Source organism: Lichenostomus cassidix, chromosome 5 (assembly GCF_008360975.1).
Source record: "Lichenostomus cassidix isolate B80296 chromosome 5, HeHo_3.0, whole genome shotgun sequence".
Lineage (NCBI taxonomy): Eukaryota > Metazoa > Chordata > Aves > Passeriformes > Meliphagidae > Lichenostomus > Lichenostomus cassidix.
The window spans coordinates 48,248,279-48,263,094 of record NC_139486.1 but is presented as its reverse complement, the minus strand read 5'-3'; the positions used below and the strand labels follow the sequence as shown (position 1 = coordinate 48,263,094).

General features: G+C 46.3%; 1 long non-coding RNA gene across 1 annotated transcript; it reads right to left on the bottom strand.

Moving 5' to 3' along the window:
- Positions 1-7,364: 7,364 nt before the first annotated feature.
- On the bottom strand, positions 7,365-11,712 carry LOC146436575 (uncharacterized). Its single transcript, XR_014852914.1, has 3 exons — positions 10,263-11,712; positions 9,416-9,514; positions 7,365-7,751 (listed from the first exon to the last, which is right to left on the bottom strand). It is a non-coding gene; the product is annotated as an uncharacterized LOC146436575 (long non-coding RNA).
- Between the last annotated feature and the right edge of the window lie 3,104 nt (positions 11,713-14,816).

Sequence of the window (14,816 nt, the reverse complement as noted above, 5' to 3'; positions counted from 1 at the left end):
TTCACCTTTAATTGGAATCAGTATTTAGTGTTCCTGGAAAGACTGGGCAAAATGGTTAATGGTGAAAAAGTGTCAGTGCATCACAAGAACATTTTACAGTTCCAAGGACTGATGTTTATAACCATTTTGGGGATGGTGTTGCAATAGCTTTAAGTTATAATGATAACAGGCTATCAAAATGTACCTTAATGACCAGAACTAGGGGGGGAAGAGGACTATGATACTAAATTCAACAGTTTTGCCTAGAAACTACAGGCAAGGCTGCTATGCACTTCATATTGCTTTTTCAGGTATTGTGGCAATAAGGCACAGGCCCCTCCTCAAGTAAAGGGAGGTAAACTAAGTATTCTTTCTACATTGTGTTCCCTTTTTCTGTAGCATGGTCCAAAACACAGGTTCATTCCTTAAGTTTTGAAACTGAATCATCATGCATTATATTACTATTGGAATCTTTATACTGACTTGTATTTTTAATGAGAATTCATGAAACTTGTATCATTGGCATTGATCTAAGATTTGTAGAATAAACCCTACTGAATTCTGAAGTGAAGTCTTCTCTAATGCTTAGGCTGCGTTTTATAATGTTAAATTAAATCCTAAACAGGCTCTGTTCAGGTCTAAATTGAGAGAACTGTGTGTAACTACCTTAGCTGTCCCTCCATGCTTTAGGTCACCAGTAGAAGAGTTACAATATAATTACTGTCAAATTATTTCATTTTTAGCATTCAAAAACTTTTACTGCTGCACAAGGACTCTACACCATTCCTACTGCTACTGTCCCTCTATTCTCTGTCATATAAAAGCCACTTTAAGTCTCCAGGGATTAGTACTGTGCTTGTTCCATATATTGATGCAGCAGCTGTTCAGGAGAGCTGCACAGGAGCTTTGCCAGCCACTCTAATCCAAGGTTTGCTAGCAACAGAGAAAGGGTAATGCAGATACCAGCCTGTGAATTTCAGCAGATGAAGATATTCAGATGCACCACAAAAAACACTGGGCTAATTCTCTCTCAAGAGCTCTCTACCCCAGTCACGGACAGAAGGTGACAGCCTTCCACTACAGCCACCCCACAAGTAGTTTCTTACATGCTCACAGGGTAGCTCTCAAGACTATCACCTGCAGCTTCCTAACGTGGCAAAGATCTCACCAAGGCCCTTTAGTGTTTTCACAGATGGATGAGTTTCCCCACCACTCTCTGCTTAAAATGCTTTTTTTAGAGCTAAAAGTATTATCTCTTACTTATGCTGCAACTGTATCATTACAACTTCTAGGTGGTGGTGTCAACTAGAAAGCTTTCCTTATCTTGCCCAAACTGCTGTTGAACAGCTGCTTTGTCTAGAAAGTCATTTGTATAAACATGGAAGGTGAGAGCAAGAAAGATGAAGACCCAGTTTTCCATTTTCCATCCTGCTTCCCTTTCTTACAGGAAGAGCCTGCCCAAGCATCCCTGTGGCTTTAGAGCCTTTGTATTGCAAGAATTTCAGAGTGTGAGCCATGACTTTCTGAACTTTTTTCCATGCTCTCCCTTGCCCTGCAGCAAGATCTGGAGCTCATTCCAAATGGGACACAGCAACGTTTTCAATAGCAATCAGACATCACTGATGATCCTAACACTGATCCTTAACCCAGTGACAGCTGGGTTCCAGCAGCAGAGCTCAAAAGCCTGGGGAGCCACTAAATCATCTAACCTGATCTCCCACATTCTTTTCAGGACACTGCATTTCCTCTCAGTTCTCTGAACACATCATCTCCCCAAAAGATAGCCAAGCCCTTCTCTCTAATGCTGACAGCCAGGGTATTTGTTAACATCCACAATGGAGGGTGCTATATCAGGGCTCTTTTGGGCTGGAAGGGACCTGACGCAGAGGTCCAAGATGCAGTCAGCACAGCTGACCTGGCTGAAGGAGCCAGAGGCCACAGACAGAGCCCAGCCACCTCCTGGGCACTCCTGTGCCCAGCCCTGGGCAGCAAGCACCCTGCAAGCCCTCCAGAGCACTCAGGAAGGGAGCTCTGTGTGCTTACACCCCGATTCCCACAGCCCACACAGTGCACTTCTCCTTTGTGCTGCACTCCAGGCAGCTTTAGGCTCACAGCCGGGTGGCAGAGTGCCACCACAGCAACGGGAAAAGTGCCTTCAGGAATGCAGCCGAGGCTGGGGCTCCTTGCTGGCGCTTTCCCTGCCCACATGCTCTCAGCTGCTGTGTTTCCCCCACAATGAACCTTTCTATCCCATCAAAAACCTGGTAGGTCCCCTGGTATTCCTCTCCCAGTAAAAGTCCACATACCCTCCATTGTGGAAAAGCCAAACTACTGCAGTAGTTCTGGTGTCAGACAATCCCTGATGAAAAATGATTGCTAGACTTAGACCCTGTCCTCCCTGCACGCTAAAGTCCTGCTGCTTTATTATCTCACTCATAGCCCTCACAAACCACAAGTTACATCTGAATCTGGTGAAGGCTGCTTCCCCCCAAACACCCATAAACCTGGACACGGTTCTGTTCCCTAGAGTGTCACCTTCTGCACAGCCCCATTCCATCCCCTTCCATTCTAAGTTCCCTCACAGGCACATCCTGACAAACCTGTCACTTGATTAGAATTCCTGCAGGCAGCAGAAGCAGCCTCAAGCACTGCTGACATCCCTCACTTCCCTGCACCACCATCCTCAAGCGAGCTCCTGCCCTCTGTGCTCTCCCACAGGACTGCCTATCACCTCTTTGGCATAAGGCTGTCTCCACCCCACTTGGACACCGTGACCAAACACCTCATAGCTTGGGAATCCCAGATCCCTCCTGTGTAATCTCTCCAGGACTTGGCTGCCAACACAATCTATGTGCACCCACAGCTGTGCACTTCATACCCTGAACCCTATCTACATCATCTCAACAGGATCCCAACTGCAAGTTCCAGAAAAAAGAGGGAAGCATTGAAGCACACCAAAGATAAAGCTTTTGTTAAAAAGACGAGACCCAAAAGCTTTGGGAGTTGGCCAGAGGTGACCAAACTTAAGGGACAGAGGCTGCCTCTTTCCAGGTACTGCACAGGGAATATTGGCCTCAGGTGGGACTTCAGCCTGTTACATGAACCACAGCAGCATGTTGGCCTCCTCCCTGACCTCACCTGCAGCCTCTCCACCTGCAGCTGACGGCTGATCCAGATAAAATAGCATTGATAATGATTTTATTTGACATACCACATGCCCTGTGATCAGAACTGACAGCTCAAATGCAACAGCCCCACGACAGCCACTTTCCTGTAAGCACCCCCCATTTCCACCTTTGCCCACGCTGCAGATAGTATATTAAGGAAATAAATGCCAAGTTGTAAAGCCACATGGTTCCTAGGTGACAACCCTGAGCCTGGGCATGTCTCTCCTCTGCTTCCAGCCACGAGCTGATCATGAAGGAAACAGCAGCAGCGAGGGACTCGGAGCAACGCTGGCATCAGCCTGGCTGGCTCTGCCAGGTGTGACTCAGCAGGACAAAGATTGCCTGGCCAGATGCAGGCAGCAGATATCCCTGCTGGGAAGCACCAACCATCCTGTTCTGCAAAAGCAGGCAATGTGGAGCACATCACTATGCAAAATGCTTCACAGCAGTGTGGCATGGGCAGCTGGGGACCCTCGGCAAGCTCTGTATGGAGATGTTATGTCACCAAAACAAGGTTTCCTTTCACCCTGTGGCCCTGTAGAGCTCAGGAAAGGCCTGATCCTCACAGTCTTTCTGCCTTCCTCAAAGGCTTTCTGCCTTCCTTGCCCTTTAGGCAAAGCTCCCAAACTGGTTTGTGCTGTTTTACAGCAGGCAGTGAAGTGTTCCTTTAGGGACCTCAGCCTTGGACAGGGATCCTGGGTGCTGCAGCAATGGAACAGCATTTCTCCATGGCTTGCCACTCCCTTGGGCACAGCTCCTCACCTTGCCTTAACAAAAGCAAACACATACAACAGTCCAAAGACAAACACAGGGGTTACAACTCCATTTTGTGATAACCATTCTCAGGTGATAACCACTACTTTACTCCACCGTGGTAAACCAGAATCAGTGTCAGAGCTGTGATCCAATCCTTAAGTGAGATCCTATTCAGCTAACGTATTCAGGATCTCTAAACCAGCATTTTATCCATTTTTCCCCAGGGAGGCAGGAAATCCCTCCTCTTCATCATACTCTCTCCCTGGAAATCCTTCATGCTACAATTTCTAGACCTCACATCACAAGACTGACAATCCTTTTAGTTCTAGAAAGGAGGATGATCCCAGATCTCAGCCAGGCCAAGGCATTCCCATCTGGAAAGCAGAGATTGCCAGCAGTTTCAACAGTGCTGATCTCTCTCTCATGAGGGGAGACTGATGAGAGCATCTTTGAACCTCACTCCCCAGCCATACCACTCACTCAGTCTGACTCAGTGCCAAATACCTTCATAGCAAAGCACATGGGGGGCAGAAAACAAACCACCCCCCAAAAAGCAGTGTCCATTCCCTTACCAGCCCCAAATCCAGAGGTGCTAGCCATTCTCAGCCCCTGCTCAGATAAGTATCATGACAGATACCTAGGTAGGGACATCTAGTTCTTACTGTCTTCTATCAGCAAAGGAAAATAGCTGCTTTGTACCTCCTGTTTCTGCAGCAGGAACTGCCTTTTTATGGGGCTGGGATGGGAATGCAGCCTCAGGGCTAACAGTCCTGGAGGAATCATGACACTGGACAGGTGCCCTGGCAGCATGGCTGGCAGAGCCTGGCCTTGATCCCTAAGCCCCACCCCAGTTTAGTGTGGGGAAACGTGGTTTCTGAGGCCAAATATTGCACATGACCCCTCCCTGAGAGCTCCCTGTCATGTCCAAGCTGGATGAGAAGTGGGACAAAGCACTGCCAATCCCCTGACTCCATATCTGGAGACACAGAAGAAAGAGTGAGTTTCCCTGCCACCTGAGATGGAAGCAGAGGTGCCCTAAAGCTACAGTCCAGTCTCCATGGGGGTCAGTAACTCTTTCATTACACTTGGAAACCAGGCAGAAGAAATTCTCTCAGTGTGGAGAGCTACTTCTCGGGAAGTTTACCACATCACACCACCCTAGTGCAAAATCTCCACCTGGTGCAGGCCCTCTGCCCTGCAGCTGTTTACTGTCCTCATGCAGAGGATGACACAGGCTTGTGGAGCACTGTCCTACACTCAGAAATAGCAGACTCCTAGGGAGACAGGCAGGAAGAGCGAGCAATTCTAACCTGGCACACCGTCTCTGCCTGGGTACAGCCAGAGCTCTCACAGACTTTCATGTACCCTGGGGGGAATGTGGGCAGTGAGACATGGCAGCATGGAACAGCACCTTCTGCAGCCTCTTATCAGTTTGGACTTGGCTCCAAAAAGGGTGGCTCAGTGCTCTCCTCCAGACACAGCCGGCATCAGGCAGCCAGAACCAGGTCCCTGCCAGCAGGCGTGAGGGCTCTGCCTTGTCCTTTTGCTCAAAGAGATCTTTGTCCATAGAAATGTTCACTACGTCAGTGTCAACAGCAGTAAACCCGACTGTGCCCAGGAGATCCTCTGCTGGAAGAAGTATCACATAGGGAAGCTGCACTTTACCATCCAGTGGCTGATTTCCTGCCCGCTTGGTTCAGTCCATGGTTAAACTGCATCTCCTGGGAAAGGAGGAGTATCATGATTCATGTTTCTAAGTAGAACTACCCTATGCTTTTTACAGCACAGGAAAACCTACAGACATGAGGGAGAAAAAGCTCACAAAGATGAGCAGAAGCAGTTTTGTTTCTGCCCTAGTCAGACTCCTATTTAATCCTTCAGGGCACAGCACAGCCCTGCCCAGAACCCTTGCATTCGAATGCTGACTTTTCGTGCTGCGTCCCTGCAAGAACGCTTCTCCCCTGCAGCCCTGACTCAGAGCCATCGCTTCCCTTTATGCAACACGGCTCCATTTCCTGCGCAGCCGGCGATCCCCGGTGCCAGCAGGAGCCGCGGCCACATGGGTGCAAGGCTACAGGCAGCCTGCGAGGGAGGCACCCCTCCTGCTCCTGCACTGCCACTGCTGCCTCAGCTCATCACATCATTTCAGTATTACTGTCCCCCAAACATCACTCGCACCCCCTTTTAAGTGATAAATATCGAGCTCTCCACAATGAGAATCTGATGCTATAATTAGACACCCCTACAGCTGTGTTACACAACACCGCTCGGAGCTCCTGGGCACCGGGTGAAGCTGCATTTGCATTTTATTCACATCACAAACTCTTAAAGCAAAATCTCCTGAGTGCTCGTGGTTACTGAGCTGTGTTTCAGATGACGAGACAGTCTGAGAGCACACAAATAGATTTCCCTCCTCTAAAACTAAACCAGAAGTGCACTCCAGTCACCAGTGGGTGTCAGTCCATAGGACTAAATGGAGTTAGCCAGAAGTAAAACCTCCAGCACACACAAAGTGGATGTCAGGTCCTTACTATCGACTGTTTGCTCACTATCCAAACCCATTTATTGCACACAGGTTATTAATGCAGAGCTGCTTGCAGTTCCAGGCAAATCTCACTCCCAGGCATTACTGCCAGACCAAGAAATGTCTTTGATCATTTAGAGATTAATGGTAAATGCCAGGCTCCAAACTCCAAGGCTTCACAACTCTGTCACATTTGAGCAGCAGTGGGGCAACTTCCTGCCCGAACTTTTTTCTGTAGCTGCACAAGGAAGCACTGGACTAGCTGCAATAACTCACAGTAGTAAACTGCATGAATAGCTCACGTTACTCACTTTCAGCCGACTAACATGGTGATAGCTCTGTCACTTTTAAAGGGCTGGGCGAAATGCCCTGCTGCAGCAGTGTGCACCTTGGAGGACCCTACAGATCCAGGCACAGCAAGAGCCTTTGGTGTCTCCAGACAGCAGCACTGTGAGCCACAGCCCCAAGCTGTCTGCAGTTTCCCCACGTACCTGGTACAATTTATAAGCAAATATTTGTGCACCTAACTCCCACTGGATGCAGCAGGATTAAAATTCTGACTGGCACTTTAAAAATGCAACCCTGGGGCCATCCCGGCTGATACTGTTTCGTAAGAGGCTACCTGGGCAGCACAGAGCCCAAACCTTGGCAGCTGCACACCCAACCTGTACAGCTGTTTTGGAATCTGCATCTGCCAAACAACAGCATGAGGAAAAACACCTAACAGGCAAAACATTTAGGATGTGTCATTTCCCAAGGTTACCATCAACTGTTAAGAACATTTATGTAATCAAAAAGGCAATATCAGTGGTCAAACACAGCCCTTCAGCTGGTCCTAGTCAGCATCAAATTTTTTAAAGAAAAGATGATTACCTAATTCAGCCTAGAAGGGCATTCTCCCAAATCCAAGTTTCCTGCATTATCTGCAAGATGTGATCTAAATAATTCAAAACTTCTGTGGATTTAGGTCACAGACAGAGGTTTGTTTTTCAGCCAGATGACCCAGAGGAATTGGCTATTTTGTTTAAATTGTTCCTGGCTTCCAACACTGTATAAAAGGATACCCAACAGCAGACTAAGTGGATGAAAAGCAGGAAGAACACTGACAAGGGTTAACTTCAGCTCATCAAAGCTGGGCTCCTTCTCACTCTCAGGGAAGATAAAACCATGGCTGCATCAGAGTCATGTCTGTGGCTGCTGAAGGTCCACAGGTTAATTGCAAGAGATGTGCAAAAATTCTCAGGTCAAGCAAGCCTCACTTCTATATGCAAGGATCCACATGCCTATCTTCACGGGTCTCCAAACCACAGAGGTTGAAAACCCACCTAAGGAGAAGAGAGACCCTTTTCAGCTCTTCCTGAGGATGACTCCATGGAATGACTTCTCTTGGCTGACTATGGAAGGAGCCCTGGTGGAAATGCCACAGCCACAGGGATGATAACCTTTCTGAGCATCTCCCAGGCCAGCCCTCGGGCTCTTTAGGTGCATACAGAAGAACTACAAAGGCAAATCTTTAATCCTGAAGAATTTTTTACATATTTGGAGCCACTACATCAAGCAGTCCAGAGTCCAATTATTGATCTTACTTTAGGGTTTGTTGGTTTTTCCTCCCCATTACTTGCATATAATAATAGCAAGTTACATACAGTCAGGAAATGGTATCAGCACAAAGTTCAAACTAATTTTCCTATTAAAGGCCTTGCACAACCATTTTTATAGCAGGCCTTTAATAACATCTTTAGTCCAGTTTCAAGGTTGAGATTACAGGCATTTCCAGGTACCTTGGGCAAGTCATCAATACTTTCTGGAAAACAGGTTTTGTTTTTCCTATTTCTTTGTAAAAAGGAGTTAGCAGTGATTATGCTATTTTCAGAGAAACTAAAAGGTGCTATATCCCCCCCTCAACAGGACAGAAATCATAGGAAAAGAAATTTGTGTCCACTTGGCACATAAATATTTTCTCAAATCTGCTTTATCACAAGCAAGCTACTTGCATCATAAATACTAGAAATGCAACAGACTATTTAATATATGGGCCAGTATTATCTACCAACTTTACCACACACCCACATTCAAGATTTCATATGAAATAAACAGCTTATCACTCTGATCAAGATTTCAGATGAAATAAACAGCTTATCACTCTGATCAAGATTTCCAGACAGATTAAGTCAATTTGGGGACAACAAACTTCAGAGAAACTGTGCCATAGCTTAAAAAGGCTGTATTTAGAGAAAGTACTGGCTGTCCAGACATGAAGTATCCAACTCCCAAGAACCTGATCTCTGCAGAATACAGGAAACTGCACATAAAAACTGAGATGTTAATATTTGTTACATTTTAAAATTGTAACATTTTATTCCTCACTCTCCAAATTCCAAGTCATATGTTCAGCAGAATAGCATGGAAAGGATGAGAAATTTTAGATTAAAATAATTCTATTTTTATTAGCCAAGGAGCTCCAGTCCTATGGATCTTGTGAAGAACTGTGTGGGCCAAATTCATACCAGGCTGTTGTATCAATGTTCCGAAAGATTTGTATTTTTTTAATGCCCTGACTTTAATGCATGTTTTGCACAAGTACTTTCTACAAAACCAGACCTTCAATGCAGTAGATACCTACTGTTTTAAGTGGTTAAAAACTTCACTGTCTCTGGGAACAGAAGTCAGTATAGCTATGGCCCTTATCAAAACCATTATCAGCAAGATAATGATTTCTTCATCACTAAACTTCCTATTTCTTTCTCACCTAAAACCAGATCATACAAGCAGAGTTTTCAACTTTAGAGTGTTGATTTTTTTTTAACCTATATAACAACCTCTACTAGTTGCACACCTCTTGAAGTAATTACCTTGTGATTTGATTGCTGTGCACACCATGAACTATGTATTTGTAATACACAGCTCCCTGGGACATGCAGCCACATCCATGGGCTCCAGCAGAAGTCAAACAATGGAGCCACTGTTTCAACCCTGCCTCCTGGTTCACCTTCCCAGTGCAGGTTTTTTCCTCTCTCTTTCCGTTCAGTGCTGCCAGGTCTGAGCCACTGCTGCAGCTTTCCTTCCTCCACTTTCTGGAGTCCTGGGACTTGGTTAACAAACAAACAGTTCCTCACTTAGAAAAAACAATCTTGGAAGCAGAAATTCAGGTTTGGGAAGACAGAAAGGCAATTAGAAGCACACCAGATGGTAAATTCTGATTCTTTTAGCAAGTCATATAACTCTGGGAGCATAGAGGGGGAAGTAGGAGAGAAAAGGAGATTCAGGTATATATTTGTGCAACTGACAGCTTTTTACCTGATAGTACTAAAGAGAAGTAGAAAAAGCCTCCTGTCATCCTGCAAACAATTCATGATAGATGCTGTTTGGCTCACGCTGTTGTTCAGCCTTCAAGTCAGACACAGACTCCTGTGTGTTTGGGAGAGCCTCGAGGCAGCCACACTGAGACCATCCTCCTCCTGCCTGCACTAAACCCGCAGCTCCCCAGGAGCCAGCCAGCCCTGCAGCTCTGGGAATGCCAACCATCTGCTCCAGCAGCCCTCCCACGCACAGGCTGGCGAGGCAGACTCCTGCCTAGCGCTGATGTGATCCAAAGCCGCTCACGGCAGCTCAGTGCTCTCCCCTCACTCACCGTCACTCCTGTGGGCTGGGAATGCTGTGGGCCTTCTGCAGAGAAACCAAACAGCATGCTGTGGAGCAGGACGGCCTGCTATGGAGTTTCTCCAGAGAGCTGAGAAAAAGGACTCTGCAGAGGATGCCCAAGCATTTCAAAGCTACCACAGCTGGTGGCCAACCAGCCCATGGCCGTTGGGCACCGACAAGGTCTGGACATTCACCTCAGCACACGCTTCCAGAGGCACTGCACCATGGGAACAAGGCAGCTGGGATCCCCAAATGGCTTGAAGGCACCTGCAAGCCTGTCTCTGCCACAGCTCAGGGCTGCTATGCCTTGCTTTCACCACAGCTAGCTCTCTCCTGCAAAGGAATGGTTTCTGGAGGGTCATTTCCTGCCTGTCTTCATTCTTGCGGAGTCTGTGGCCACCCAGCTGAGGAACATGTAAAATCATGTGAACATGTCACAGCTTCAGGATTCACTGGCTCAGGTCTGCATTTGCCTATGTTTATGCTTTTAGAAGAATACCTTAGAGCACTCACCTGCTTTTGAGCTACAGAAATGTTTCTGACCTATGCTGTGAACAAAGAGGAGGGCTAAAAACCTCTTCTAATCCATGTCTCTCAAAGGAACAGTGCATCATGATCCAAGCAAAGACACCAGCACACAGAACAGTGAGGAAAAACCACACAATGAAAAGCCAGTGTCCATAAAGGAGACAGAGAAGTCCTGCAACTTCATTCAAACAAAGGGAGAGTGCCCACTGGGGCATATTCCCGCGGGGGGTTCTCTCACCAGGTTTTGGAGGTCATAGTCTCCTTTTATGCTAAAATCCCAGCCACATGTTGCCCTATTCCTTTCCCCATCGGCTGAGGTACTAGGAAGGTACAGCCTTCCCAAACCACCTACAACATATTCCCCCTTGAACCTGTCGTTTTCCCAAAGTTCAGAAACTCAAGCTTGTGTGGACCCATTTGTCTGTTTCAGGAGACAAACTGTCTGGTTCTGTAACAAACTTGCTGCTTGCAGTTAGTAGAGACATTAAGACCCATTTCAAAGATGTTAACACCCCTACCTTAACCCATTGAATTGTTTGTAAAGACATTAGCACACATCTTTTCCTCCTCTTCTTATTTCTCCATTTGTCTTTACAAATGATTGTTATCAGTAACTCAATTTTTTTTTACCCCATGGCACAGTATAAAAATTAACATTTGAGCCACTCTCTCCCAACTTTTCCATGTCTGGCCCCTGCACCAGGTGTGGCAAGTAAATACAGAGAAACAACTTAGCATAAAGTAGACACTGACAGTTCATATTAGCCCACTAATCACTAGAGGTCCTTCTAGATGATCCCTGGCTACTCATCTGTTCCACTTTTGCAGAGTTAGGCAAAGTCTCCCTTTCCCTTCTGCTGAGAAGGCCAAATCTCTGGGGTTTTAGAGACCTTGACCTGAGTGTGATGGGTCCACCCATGTTCAGCTGTCCTGACTTCTGTTCCCGTGGTCCTGGTTCAATGTTATGAACAGCAAAGTCCAAAGGATCTGTCCCCAAGACATGGAATGCACACACAGACCTGCAGATCTACATTCTTCTGAATTATTTGCCACAGTCCAAAAATTACATGGCACTTAATTCTCCCATCAATATTTACCCAGTTCTCCTAAGGCTGATCAGACACAGACTTCAGAATAAGCAATTTTGCACATTTTTGGAACAGTTTCAGCTTTGGGTTTAGACACTGGTCACAGAAGAGCTTTGGACTTCAGTCTCTCAGTCAGATATTGGAGATAAAGCATTTCTGAGGCATGCATCCATCTGAAGAACCACCCTAAGAACCCATCTTAGCACCAGAGCTAAATTCCAGGACTGCCAGATTTAAAGGAAACTTAGATTCACCAGCACAGAGGTCAGCAGTGCTGTTTGTGTTTGTGCTGGCTCCCCGTTTCTCATAGCTGCATTTTACTTTGGTGGGTCCATCTGTGCTATTTCCTTGTGGCTTGCAGCCACACGCCCGAGGGGATGAGTGCAGCAAGAATTAAAGGCTGTGTGACTGCGCAGAAGCATGCAGCACACATTGCTCTGTGTGTATGTGCAGGCACACTGCCTCCCCAGAATTAACCACTGCACTTCAGGCTAATGGCAGGCAGCCTGAGCTCCCCAGGAACATCAGCTATGCCCTCCCAGGGGCTCTCAGCTGGAATGAGCTGTGGGTGGGTGCTTGGGAAGGGAGATGTTGGCCACAGAGACTACCAATGCCTCCAGGTTGAATGCAGGCAGACAGGTTCCCCTTCACTGTCCTTTGGCACACGGCCTGGGATGTGAGACCATGCATGTCAGCAAGTGTGACAGGTCACAGAGACATGCCACAGCCTGAAGGCATCCTGCTGGGATCTCGGGAAGCCTGCCAGAGTGAGACTTTCATTTCTGAAGCATCCTCTACCCTCTCTTGCTTTCTGAATGCCCTTCTCCTTCCCTCCCCTTCCTCCATTTGTAGCAACACTGCATTCTGCATGCTCCCTGAGAGAAATAGGGCAAACATAACCTGATTAACCAAGAGGATTTGGACAGGAAGGGGAGGAGGAGGGGATTAATATGGAGAGAACCACAGAACCTTTCCCTCTCACATTAGCTGTTGCCTATTCAATAATTAAAGTGTTCTGAGGTGACTCTGACTTTGGGATTTGCTATAAAAGCCTCTCGTAAACTCTGTCTCAGCATGCAGACATCAGACCAAAGAGAACATTCGGTCTGACAAGCTGAAATTTCTTTCAGACTCCAGGGTCAGTCAGAAGCTTAAAATCACTTGGATGTGAGCCTATGGATCCATTTTAAAACATAAGGATCCCTCTTGCTGTTGTTCACCTATTGAAGAGACTGAATCCAACCTTTATTTGGCCACTCTGTCTCTCAAGCATGGTTTAGAAGTTAATGCAGGCTTTCTCCATTTCATGTACGGAATAACTTCCAAGGCTGGCAGCACCTCATGAACATAGGAACATATTACACAGGCTCTGGCTGCCCTCCAAACCTATTCTGATGTTCTATTTTCTTTCCATCCCTTCTTTCTTACCTTAAGGCATATAGATGTTTCAGGCTGGAAATGTAAAGCTACCCACATGCAGAAAAGATGCCTTCCCTGACCTTCCAAGGAGCTATTTCTGGCTGCTCTTATATGCCTAAGAACTCTTACAGAGGTCATGCACTGAACTTACTGGGCCCCCTCAGTAACCTTTGCCTAAGAGATATGAACTGTTGCAGAGATTTTTTTTTATTTTAATTTTCTCGATAACCTAACACACTACTGACTCCAAATCTCCATGTTGTTTTCAAGAGAGCACATCTTAAAAGGGGCTTCAAGCCTGAAATCATTACCCAAGGAATGTAATGCTCAACATTACACCTAAACATTACAACTAAAGACATATCCTTAATCCATAATTTTCCAAAAGTTATTGAGTACCCTCAGCCTTCAACTAACTTCACTTTTCAAGCCCAAACCTGGAAAAGCAGCAGCTCCAAAAATTTCAGAGTGAAACAGATTTCCTTTCAAAACATGTACCCCAAAGAGTTGATGAGATGAAAAATTAAGGAACACTGGGTGAGCAGCCAAACACAGGCACAGAATGATACTCCATAAAGAAAGCAACAGTCCTAGCTCCATCTGTCAGAGCACATGAATAGACCACATCACATCCCAGCAGTCAGAAACCCAGGCTCTGGTCTGTCCTGTGTCTCTCAAGTTCTAATGCTGACATTTTTCCAAACTGGCACTGCCCAGACTGCAAACATTTCAGTCCAGAGGCTGAGTGTGAAGCAGTGGGTGAGCCCCAGTGCCTCAGCAGCAGCCCAAAGGCTCCTCATGTGGCAGGGAGTTAATGCTGACCCAGGGGACTGCACAGCCCTGTTGCCACTCCAAACATTTTTCACCCTCACAGCGTGAGCAAAAGCTAAAGCATGCAAGTGTCTTTTCCCTTCTGACATCACAGCATTAAATATCACAAAACCTCACAGCCTACAGAATGAGTAACGCAGAAATGCTGTACAACTAGCAAAAACCATGTGGCAAATGTGTGGGGAGTCAACTGTTCAGGAGACTCAGCCTCTAGAAATCCAGCTCTGTGCACATACACAGAACACATGACATGGTCTCCCAGCATCTCACATTTTCATCACACTGGCATCTTTTAAAGGGTATTGCCTCTTAAGGCCAGAACTGCACAAAGGTTCAGGATACAACTGATTTTGCATAGAGCCACGAGAAAAACAACACAGGGTTGGAGGTGGCCAGTGAAAATGATATACTTTGCATTTAGCACCCAGGACACAGGCATGCTGCTCCTCTTATTATAGGGCCTGAGTTAGAGAACCACCAGGCTCTGTAAGTATCAGGATTTCCCCCACAGGAGCTAAAAGTCATATGCTTCCTCCCTTTGGTAATATCCACCTCCTTAAACAAGACTCACCACAGTTTGCAAAACAATAAGGCCATGCCCTGCAAATGTTTGCTAAACATTTGTGCAATTTCATCCAAATACAGGAACAGAGGGAACACAAGTCAGAAACTCCAGACTTAGCATAGCACTGTGAAAGCGATTCTATGGCACTCCATAGGCAAGCAGAAACCTTTCATTTGCTATTTAAAATTTCAGTATAAATAAGGGTTGGTATTTGTATAATGTTCTTGGAAAACACAGCATGCCAAGCCAAGCACCATATTTGGCAATTATTCTGCTTTATTCTGCTTCCACTTTCACTTCCCTGCTTCATTCTGTCT